The 11205-nt window shown below is 59.4% G+C and overlaps 1 long non-coding RNA gene across 1 annotated transcript; it reads left to right on the forward strand.

Moving 5' to 3' along the window:
• On the forward strand, positions 1–9528 carry LOC109317226. The gene is made up of 3 exons (XR_002103009.1): positions 1–74; positions 5729–5861; positions 6636–9528. It is a non-coding gene; the product is annotated as an uncharacterized LOC109317226 (long non-coding RNA).
• The last annotated feature ends 1677 nt before the right edge of the window (positions 9529–11205 follow it).

Below are 11205 nucleotides of genomic sequence, written 5' to 3' on the forward strand. Positions count from 1 at the left end.
TGCCGCTCGCCATCTTCGCCTGCTTCTGCCCCGTCTGGCCCGTCAACGTCGTGGCGCTCGTCTTCTCCATCATGGTGAGCGCCCCGGGACCCGCGTGGCCCGGGGCAGTGCGGGGGTCGCCACGCGCGCCGAGCCAGGCTGCGCGTGCGGGCACCCGGGGGCTGAGGGGGCGCCCTCGCGGGGGGCAAGGAGGTGCACCGCGGGCACGCTCGCAGGGACGTGTCAGAGCGCGGGGGCTAAGCTCCTCGGGGCAGGGGCCGCGCAGCTCCGCATCGTTGTTCAGCGCCCAGGGCTGCCCGGCTCCCCGGGCATCACCACACTGATGCTCGTTAACAGCAGGAAGCCCCCGTCCTACCCACACTTCACCACCTCCCGGGACACGCGGGCCAGGGTGGCACTAGCACAGCCCCGTGGGCTCGGCCGGAGAGGTCTGCCCGAGCCCTGGAGCAGGGCGGCGGCCGCCCGCTCACTGCCTCGTGAGCTCGGGCAGACGCGGCTCACGGAGACCCGAGCCGAGCCGGCCCAGCCCCGGGCCCGCACGGCCCCTCGCGTGGCGGAGCACAACGCCGAGACGCTGCGCGCTCCCCGCGTGGGGACCTGCTGCGCGGGGCTCCGGCCGCTGCTGCTCTCCAGGGGCTCTCCCGTGCGGGGGCAGCGGGCTCCGGCCCTTCGCAGGGGGCAAGGGCCGCCTTCAGCTTTCCGGCCGGGGCACCGCTGCAGCCCAGGAGAGCTAGCCGGGCTCCACGGCCGGGAACGCAGCCCCGGTATCACCCTCCCTCGGCTGCACAGCTCCCGCTCCCGCAGCCATTCATCCCCAGCTGGGAAGTACCAGGTGCAGAAAGGGAGAGGCCGAGAGCGTGGCGTGCGGCGAGTCCGTGCGGGAGCTGGACGAGACCCCTGGCTTGGAGGGCGCGCCCACCCGCTCCGCCCGGCGCCATTTCTCTGGGAGCGGCCTGGGGGGATTTCCCCCGCAGCTGGGTAACGAGCAGTAGCGGGAAAAGGCTCCATGTCACCCAGGGAACCGCCCCCGGCCCGCGCAGCGCCGGGTGCAGCCGCCCCCTGACCTCTCCCGGCTGAGAGGCGACCCCTCGCCCGCTCCCCACTGCGTCCCGCCACATGCGGGCAGGGGAGCACACCGCTTGCAGGCCTGCGTCCCTCCCGCGGCACGGGCATCTCAGCGCGCAGAGCCCCGCGTTGGTCTCGGGCGAGGAGCCCCTCCGGGCCCCTTCCGCGGCCAGCGCACAGCGCGGGAACGCCGCGCAGGGCCCGCAAGCACCGGTTCCCCAGAGGCCTGGAGAGATGCAGCGTTAGGTGCTGCGGCCCCCCCGCCGCAGAGCCGGGCCGGGCCGGGCGGGCGCCAGCTGGCACGTCTGGGCACACGCGTGCCTCTCAAACCCTCAGTGCCACGGGCGAGCAGGTGCTCTGTTCGCTTCAGCCTCACGGCTCAGGGGGCACCGTCCCTGGCTTTCCGAGGGCTCGAGCAGGGCGACAGCCTCATGCGTGGCTGCTTCGCCGGGGGAGACGGCGCCGGACCGGCATCCCCGAGGAAGTGAACGCAGCCTGTGTGCACGCCGGCCCAGCTCCCCGGGGCACCAGCGGATATCTCGGCGGCTTCCCCAAGAAACGAGCTTAGTCCCTGGAGGCTAGCGAGGCGCCAGCGCCCAGCAGTCAGTTCTCATCGAGCCTCGGGTTCCTGCCGGCAGGCTCCGAGGGTGGGCCGGAGACCGTCAAGGAGCTGGGCTCCCAGGGGTTGCGGGCACTCCCCCCAGCAGCGTGCTCTGCACTTCGCTTGCAGCCGGCGTGGGAGGCAGGAGGGCGTTTGCAGCATGTGCTGACTTCCCCGCAGTCACTGGGGGAATGCGCCTTTCTTTCCCCACTCACTGCTTTCTGCACATGAAGCCGTTTCCGGGCACGGAGCAGTGGCTGGGAAGAAAGCATCTGAATGCCTTTGCATTGAAAGTCTCATAAATCACCCTTCAGATGCTTGCACTCAGATGTCGGCAGGGCCCTGGGCCAGCGGAAAACTCATCTGCCCAAGCCCTGGGCTCCCTCCTTCCCTCCGCTCCAGTCTCCTGGAAGGGAGTCATTTGGGAGCTGGCTCTGCTAATGCTAAGGTGCATCTCACTCCAGCCCCGCCTCTGCTTGCCCAAGGGCAGCCTGCTCTCACCAGCCCTCCCGTTTCAGAGGGTGCAGTGGGGACGCACAGAGGGAGCGGAGCACAGCGTGGGACGGCACCCCTCCTTCTCCCGGGATCTCTGCAACAGCTCAGTGACCAAAGAGCCCCTGGATATCCGGGCTGGGGCTCCAAGTGAAGGCTGCTTGCACGATGTAGAGAGAGATGCCATCGGGAAGGTTTAGGTCTCCTCCTTCCTTGGCTTCCCTAATCCCTTATCCTCCCGAGACTGCCTCAAAACAGAGACTAGGCTAGACAGCCATCTCAGGACCACCCCTCCCCAGCCCTCCATTTCCTGGACTCTTGGATTATTTGCAAGCCCTTGATGGCTTATTTTAATGCCGACTTCCTTGTTACAGCCTCTGAAAGGCACTCATATGGGCCCTTGAGTAACTCTGACATTTCCAAGCACTTTCCTTCGCTAATAATGTCACTGTACAACAAGGGGTTTTTTTGGTTGTTGTTCATTCACGACTCCTGCCATTAGCAAATTATAATCAGAGCTCTCCATTCCAATGAATAATAAATGGGCAGACATCAGTGCTTAAGCATTCCCCGCAAAGGCTTGTGTTCCTTGCATAACAGAGGACTTGACAGAAAAAAGTACCCAGAAGCTCTAGTGGTAGGTGTCGGATTCGTTATTTGGTGTCTTTCCGAACAAAAAGGACAGCGCTGGAAGCCTGCTTCAGCCTGCAAAGATACCGCACTTTGGTTACAAAGGCCTGTGCCTTTAAAAAGCCCAAATGTTGCCGAGCTGTCAGTGACTCCCGTCCCTCGTACAAGGCCGACTTTTGTCACCTTCTGTTCGGTAAGGGAGCTAGGCTGCGGGATGCACAAGCTTCATTTCAGATAGCGTCTCTTCCGTGCGCAGGCTGCACCAGGCTGCGGCTGCGCTGGGGACAGGCCGTACTGGGGGAGCAGGATACTTGCTGGGATAGGCTGGAGCTGGCCAGCCCAGCCGAGACTCCGAAATGCGTTGCTCGTGTGCAGTTGTGTTTCTAGCTCTGCGAACTGCACAGTGCCGACATTAATGCACGTCTGGTGTGCCGGGTTTGGCTCTTTAGTGACAGCCACATCTATAGGTTGATGCTGCTAGCGATAAACCCACTTGGGAATGAGATTATATCAGCTAGTGCTGTTTGCTCCACTACTGCATGTATTTTAATAAGTGCCAGGTATGAGCGGTGAGGGAAGTTGGATTCTGCACTCTGCCTCAGCTCACATTTTCCTCCTCGATGCCTTGTGCCTCACACCTCAAACTTTGCAACACAGCATTTAATTGTTGTGGTGCCGAGAGATTGAGATCTTGGCCGGGCAGATACATGGCCTTTCAGCATCCTGGTACACTCTGTCTTTCCCTGGCCAGCTCCCCAAGACGGACAGTTTTTATACAACCTAATTTCCAACTCCTGATCTGACTTTTTTTTTTTTCTCATTCTCCAAAACCTCCTAGAAATCAATATGCTTCGAGTCCACGGTGAATGGTTTGTCCATGGGGGACTGGGAGGTTTCCGCTGAGATGGCTGGCTTCCCCCATGCCGATGGAGGGGCCCCTGCTCCCCCGTCACACGTGCAACCGTGCTGACATGTTGCATGCAGCTTAAACACAGCGACCCCGCCGCAGCACCACACTGCTGACTGGGCTCCGTGCTAATCCACCTCCCTCACCAGGAATTTTTGGCTCCAGTATTTCTCGCTTGGGATCCAGGTCGCTGCCAACTGCAATGGCAAAACGATCCTGGCGGCTTCATCAGTCGCACCCTGTGGAGGCGCGTGCAGCCCCCGACTGCCCTGCGTACCAGCCTGGGACTAGAGCCCTGCGCCTGGTGTTGAGGCCTCGGGTGCAGGAGGCGTTTTCAGCGCATTTCTCTGGATGGCAGTTTTGCAGGGCTGGAGAAAGAGTTGCTACTGAGGCCTGGTGGAGGGAGCCGTCTCCTGCTAGCGGTAGGGCACCACAGATGAGGCAGGTCTCCGTAAAGGCACATGAGTGCACTGCTCTTCAACACCGGGCCTCTCTTTGCTTGGCCAGGGGTCGTCTCCACCGGGCCCCTGGGAGCCCCATCAGGTCTCAGTGTGGTTTTCTCAGGAGCCCATCACAGAAACCAGCAGGACATCTGTCCTGAGTTGCCAAGGGGCAAGGGTGGAAGGAAGGAGCCTGGAAACTCGCGGCTCCTGGCTGGCCTGTCCCCAGCCTTGCCGGGCTGGCAATGAGGGATGCACGCCCTCCCGCTGATTCGTGCAGGGGGGAGTGTAGCCTGGGCCCTGCCAGGGTGACACTGCTCACAGGTCCCTTCGCGACGTGGTTCAGAGCCCGACCTTCCCCCTGCTTTCTCCAGCCGGGGGCACAGAAACCGTCGCTTCCTGACTCCTGGGGAAAGGGTCCCTGTGGCCGGTCTCAAGAAAGGCACTTTCACAGCTCTGCTTCCTGGCATGAGTGCTCAGCCCGAGGACCCAGGCCTGCCCCCATCTTGCTCTGGGCTCTGGCCGCGAGCCCCTGGGCTGCCGTTACATCCAGAGACAAGGGCTTCTGCAGTTTGCTTCACCTTGTACTAATGAGCTCCAGCCTTTGGACTCCAATTCAGTTGCTGATTGATGCAGCAGGTGGACTTAACACTGGCAAGAGGCTGCCCCTACTCGGTCTCTAAGGGGCTCTTGGTGACCTCCGTTCATCCTCGAACAGCCCCACACAGCCAGGAGCAGTGGGGCTGGACACGATGATCTCACAAGGTCCCTTCCAGCCCTAAACTTCTGTGAATCTGTGTGTGAATCATTTCCAGGTGCCTCCCAGTGACTTCCCTCCACTTCCCCTTTGCTCACCCCTGCCACATCTGGGGAGCCAATACGTTTGCTTACCAGGCAGGGCACAGCTTCCAGCAGGTTGCATTAAGAAATCAATAGAGCAGCAGGGAAAAGCAGAACGAAACCAGCAGCCAAGGAAAGATGCTGCAGAGCCAGTTCCTCGCTCCCTGCAGCCAGCACGAGAGGAAAGAAACCACTGCAGGCGGGTTTTGTTCAGATCAGAGGCTGAAACCAGGCTGGGAAGTGGACACAGGGTGGGAAGGCACCGAAGCGCTCGGGCATACTCCAAGGTGAGCTGAAACCCAGCGCTTAGCGGAAAAGCTGTAACTCGTGCACCTTTCAGATGCAGGTGGGCCTGGCAGTCACGTAGCCGTCACGGGAACAAGCACGGCTACGGAGACGCCAGGCTGCTGTGGTTTCCAGCGGCCCTGGGCGCTGGTTCAGCTCGTGCGGGTACTTGCCACTCCCTCCCACCCACTCATGCATAGGTTTGAGCGGGTCTCCCCGCCGCTCAGGAAAAAGCAGCAGTGTCAGTCCCCGTATTGCACGGCAGCTGGTTTCTGAACGGTAACGAAGTCTCCCATTGCAAACCGGCCTCGTACCATCCATCGCCTGAGAGACCAGGGGCTTCTATGGTGCCAACCAGGGGGTCCCCCTTCTCGCGGGTTAAGGGGCAGGACTGACCTAAACCGGCGGAGGAGCTAGATCCGCAGTCCCTCACCAGTGCCTCTCTTTGTGTCTGTGCCTTTCCCCCAGTCAAGGAAGAGCAGGCAGCAAGGGGACATGGATGGGGCCTGGAGGCTGGGGCGCATGGCCAGGCTCATAAGCACAGTCTGCATCATCCTGGGAACCATCATCATCGTGCTCTACTTCTCGCTCAACTTTACAGGTAACTCCCGCTCCCCTCTCGCCCCCTGGCAGCCAAGCATGCACCCCAGGAAGCCCCAGACCTGCCCTGCCCTGTAGCTCACCAAGGGGGCACCCAGCATGCTGGGAGGTCCCAGCCCTGCACCCTCTAATGCATGCAGACAGCTGGTGCCCTTGGCATCAAGGGAATTAGGCTCCTCTGCTCCTTGAAGGATCAGCCTTGTCGTGTCTGCGTGGGAATGGCTTGTAGGTGTGTGGAACAAATCCCTTTGCGATCAGACTGGCATGCAGGAGTGCTACGTGCCCGTCTAGCCCGAATTCACCCTGTGCCCCTGTGGCATCAAGGGCTAGAAAGGCTCAGCATACTGCCCCGCAGGCGAGGTCTCCCAGGATCTGCTGGGACCTGGGCTGGCAGACTGAGGGATAAGAAGTGCCAAGTAGCAAGTAAAGTGGCTGAGAACATAGGACCTCCCATGTTTAGACACCGGGGCTGCACGGTAGCGGTGCCCTCCCTTTCTAGCCCCCTGAAAGGAAATCCCAACGCTATGTTTGGAAGTAAGGATTGGAACTATAAAGTGACAGAAAACAGGCTGGAGCATTGGACCTGGAGGGTATTAACCAATGACTCAACGAGTCCAGAGGCAAGCTGCTTACCCCAGGGCCAACGTGCTCAGTCGCTTCAGCTCCATCAAAGACCCCGCAAGACTCAGGCTAGCTGAAAGAAGGAACCGGCCAAGAACATTGGGCAAATACACTAACTAGTGGAGGATGCTCTAAGACACTCTTTCTTTTGCAGTTTTCAAGAGGAACTAGCATGCAGGCGCCCTGATGAAGAAGGCACCTTTCCTTCAGGGGCTTCTATTTTGTAACCTCGCAGCAAAAATGCGATCGTTTCAAGGGCTGGCGCTCGGAAGTGTCGCTGTTGGAGCATCGTCTGAGGGAGTGCATGCATTTATTTCTCAGCCTCTTGGAAAATGATTTCACACTGAACAACTTGAGCGGCGCATACACGAGCTCGACAAGGCCTGGGAGAGGTCTCCGACCCCAAGCAGAGTGGAGCAGAGGGAGATCCGCTACCTCGATCCTGCCCAGTGAACAACACGGAGGGGTGGAGACCAGGAGGGGAGAAGGAGGTTGATCTGGGGGAGAAAAGGGCCACCAAGGTGCAAAGGGGCGAATGGGACCCTCTGAGGAAACCTCTCGACAATCCTGGCACAAATCACTGTTTTGTTTTGTTTTTTTTAAATCAACCAGTCGTCTCTCTGGGAAAGCTCCAGCTGCCACTGGGAGATGAAGTCTGCTTGGCGAGCGGGGAAGGAGCACGCTGCCGCCGGGGGACACCGCGTGCGCCTCCCCACAGCCGTGGCACCAGGGCCGACCACGGCTTCAGCGGGTTTTGTATTTTTGATGAAAAAAAAAAAGACAAAGACCATTTGCATGCAGCTTCACAGTCCCCCTGCTCCAGGGCTGTCCAGACAAGCTCTCAGCATTTAAGCAGCCCAGAGCTGGGAGGGCCCGGCCCCGATCCACGAGGAATTTCCGGCTTGCCGGAGATCCGCCCGCAGCCGAGCCCTGGCAGGGGTGCTCGTGGGAGGAGCGATGTCTTCTGCTGGAAACAGGGCGGTTCTTCCATCTGCGCCCCAAACCGTGAGCTGGTGCGGCGGGGGCGGCGGGCTGCGGAAGTTGCGGCAGCCAAGTCTGCCTGCTGAGCGCCGATGTCACATCCGTCACCGCAGGAGCTGAAGGCCTGACCCAGCAGCTGCCGTGGCTGACTGGGCTGGTCTTGGACTGGACTGTCTGGGGAGGGGCTCAAGGGCGCAAAGAGGATATGGGCACCAGGTCCTAGCCCACGGGAACTGGATCCCTCACATGTGCAGGCAGGGTCAGCCTCACAGATGTTTGGTTCCTAAATGTTTTACATTACACCTTCCCCAGGGCCTTTCCCGAGCATCTGCAACATGCTGCATCCCGTGGCGCTTTCCCCGGCAGCTTCCTGGCCTCTCCGCCCCCTTCCCTCGTGTGGCCTCACACCGCTGCACCTTGCTCTGCCCTTCCTGTGCGCCAATCCCTGGGGTTGCACCCTCTTCTGCCCCCGGCCTTTGGCACCGCTGTCCAAGGGACTAGTTTGTGGCTCCATGTCCTGCGGCCTCCACGCTGGCTGAGCCCCCCCTCCATCATGCTCTGCCAAGTCACAGGCTGGGGAGCTAGCACTGATGTCTTTGTCTGTCGAGCCAGGCAGCTTGGCCTGCACTGGCAGATAGAGGCCACCCCCAGTTGCAGCAAAGCACAGTCTGTTTCCTCTGCCTTGTCCCCCCGGTGCAACTCTGAGCCTCTTGGAAAGATCTGACCCAAAGCTACGGGCACCCAGGGCTTATCTCCGTGGGGAAGTTCCTGCGCAGGAAGCCAGAGCACAAAGCGACGGTGCTGTCAGGTCTCCAAAGTGATGCCTCCTGCAGACACGCTTTGCGGTGGGGCATGCGGCCTCCCACTTAGCGCACGCCGAGTCTGTGCTGGGACTCGGTGTGGACCAGTGAGCCTGCCGTACATGCACCCCAGCTTCCCCCGCAGTCACTTCCCTGCTCGGCCGCAGTGGAGGTCTCTTGCCACGGGCTGGCTCGCTCCTCATTAGCGTGTTTGCTTTGCACGGTGGGTGGCTCAAAATCTGGGTGACAACAACGCTGAATTCCCTGGACACGCTGCAACGCTGCCTCTCTGGCCTGGGTGGCATTGTCACCACTTCCCCAGCCACGTTTCCCTCCCCTCCGTTCAATCTCACAGCATCTGCAATGCAGCCCAGCTTCCTTCTGCCTGCTGGCACTGAGGGCAGGGTGCTGAGCTTAGCAGAGAAGGGAGCAGCGTAACAGGGCACAGGTGTGCTTAGCCGTCCCTCTGTGCACGTAGGCAAGCCGCTGTTCACTGAGCATTGGCCCGTGGCAGGAGGGGAGGGGAACATCCCAGGGCTGATGTCCACATGCCTCACGCAAGCAAATAGCTGGTCCGGCCACTCCTCTCGCACCTGGTGGCAACCAAGGAGCTGCTGGAGGGCTGCACGCAGGGCCTGCTTCCAGAGCGGGCTCCCGGGAGCAGTTTCTCCCCTGTGCTGGTAGGTCCACAGAACAGGGCTCTCAGGCTCCTTACCTCCCTCCTGACACCAGACCGCTGCTCCCTGTCCCGTGTTCGGCCTGCCCATGCCAACCCGCTGGATGGCTTGGGGGTGACTTGGGAACCTGAACAGAGAGCCCCTGGGAACAGGAGGCGCTGACACAGAAGGATAGTTTTACTAGCAAATGCTAATGCCCGACAGCCAGATATTTATTAAATAGGTGCTGAAACGCTGCTCTAACCGTGCGACACGTTTCACCACCACGAACGCGGTATGCCTCGCAGCCCCGCACCAGGCAGCTGAGCACTAACCTGCTGCACAAACCTATGGCACAAGTTATCAGGTCTTCCAGGAACCAGGAGAGCATTCCCCTCCCTAGAAAAACATAAAGGGCTGAATGCCTGGTTTCCTCTAGGGATTTTGCAGAGGAGATGTATGTGCAGACGGGGGACTGTAGAAACACCTCTCATCCCCACCCAGGAATGGGCTTCCGGGCAGCTTCCGTTTTAACGATCCGTTCGAGAAGGGGGTTCCAGTCTGATGAAGCTGAGTGGAACAGAGATATCAGGACTCATCTGAATGCATGCGAAAGCAAAAGCTTTCAGAAGACAGTTGCAGCGATAATTTGTCGGATGCTTCCAAATGGGCTCTGCTTTCTGCCTTACTGGGCATCATCAGACTGCCAAGGCAACAGCTTCTTGATTTACTCTTAAATATAATAACACAGAAGAATTAAGGCAATAAGTTCCTTAGTGATTTACTCTTCTCTCTAAGCTGCTCCAGCCATTAGACTTCCTTCCAAGTGCTCTGCACTTCAAAGCTCCCTCCTCAGCTCTTCGCGTGTGCTTAGACCCACTTGTGTCCAGAGCACGCTGCCCTGTCAGTCCCAATCGCGGTCCTGAGGCCGCTGTGTAAGGCCCCAGGGGAGCACGGCAGGCAGGGACAGCTCTGGTCTGGAAACAGATCCTAACGCGCCAGCCCGGGGTTCCTCTGCCTGCCCTTCATTTCATTCACCGCACCTGTCCAGTCCCAAATGTCACCTCTCTCTCGCTCAGGTCTACAGCTCTCAGCTGCTTGCAGGTGCACCTCAAGGTGAGCCAGGGAGGAGGTTTAGGGAGGTTTACCAGAAAGGTAAACGCATGCTCTGGTGCATGACAGATGGATGCTGCCTGCCAGCAGCTTACCCCGTGTCACTGGCTCACCATTTGGCCGTGCCCCCATCCAGTCTTGCATATATATTCATCTTTCCAGTTTCTTCTCGCTCCTTCCTCAGTTCTTCCCGGTTCAATCTGAGCCACCTATAAGCTCATCCACGCTCGGCTCCCTGGGGCGGCAGGCAGTGCTGTAGAGGTCGGCTGCTGGAGGCTGCCAGCCTTTTCCCTGCTCTACAATACGATGCTCCTGTCCTGATCTTTTTCCCACTGTGCCCCGTGGCAAACTGCCCTGCCTGCGTCTTCCCTGGGTCATTCCACATTTTAGCATCCCTGGTGTAGCTTCCCACTGAGCTCTGCCATCCTGATTTGCTCGGCCTAGACACACGAGCCTGCATTTTTCCAGAAGGAATTTGGTATCTCCCTACCCCTCCCCAACCGTGCCCATTTATATAACTGGATAGATCATAGAAAACAAGGGTTGGTCACATCTAGTCCAGGCCTCTGCTCCAAGCAGGACCAGCCCCAACTACATCATCCCAGCCAAGGCTTTGTCCAGCTGGGTTTTGAAAACTGCCAAGGATGGAGACTCCACCGCCGCCCTGGGTAGCCTGTTCCAGGGCTTCACCACCCTCCTAGCGAGAAAGCTTTTCCTAATATCCAACCTAAACCTCCCTTGCTGCAACTTGAAACCACTGCTCCTTGCGGTCACCACTGAGAACAGATCATGGCCATCAGATCACCTCTTTCTCTGCTTGCAATCAGTGCTGCTCCTCTAGCTGTTATCACGCAGGACCTCATCACAATACACAAAGGGAAAGGACTTTTCCTTCCCCCTCCCTGTGCCCATCTCTCAGCGTCGTCTCCTTGCTGCTGCCCCACGTGTCAGCATTCCCCACTGCAAGGGCTATGCCAGCCTCAGGGCCTGGGCAGCTCTGCCCACCGGTTACTTCTCCAACATTCAAACGCATTAATTGATGGGAAACCACCTACTCTGGGTCTCCTGGTCTGAATCCATGTGAAGGCAAGGGGGGGCAGAGGCAGGAGGAGGAAATCCAGCCCCACCTGATGTTGAGAACAGGCTGTGGGAGGCTGAAGCGAAGGAAAAGGTA

This window comes from Crocodylus porosus, unplaced genomic scaffold, assembly GCF_001723895.1.
Source record: "Crocodylus porosus isolate Cpor-Errol unplaced genomic scaffold, CroPor_comp1, whole genome shotgun sequence".
Classification (NCBI taxonomy): Eukaryota; Metazoa; Chordata; order Crocodylia; family Crocodylidae; genus Crocodylus; species Crocodylus porosus.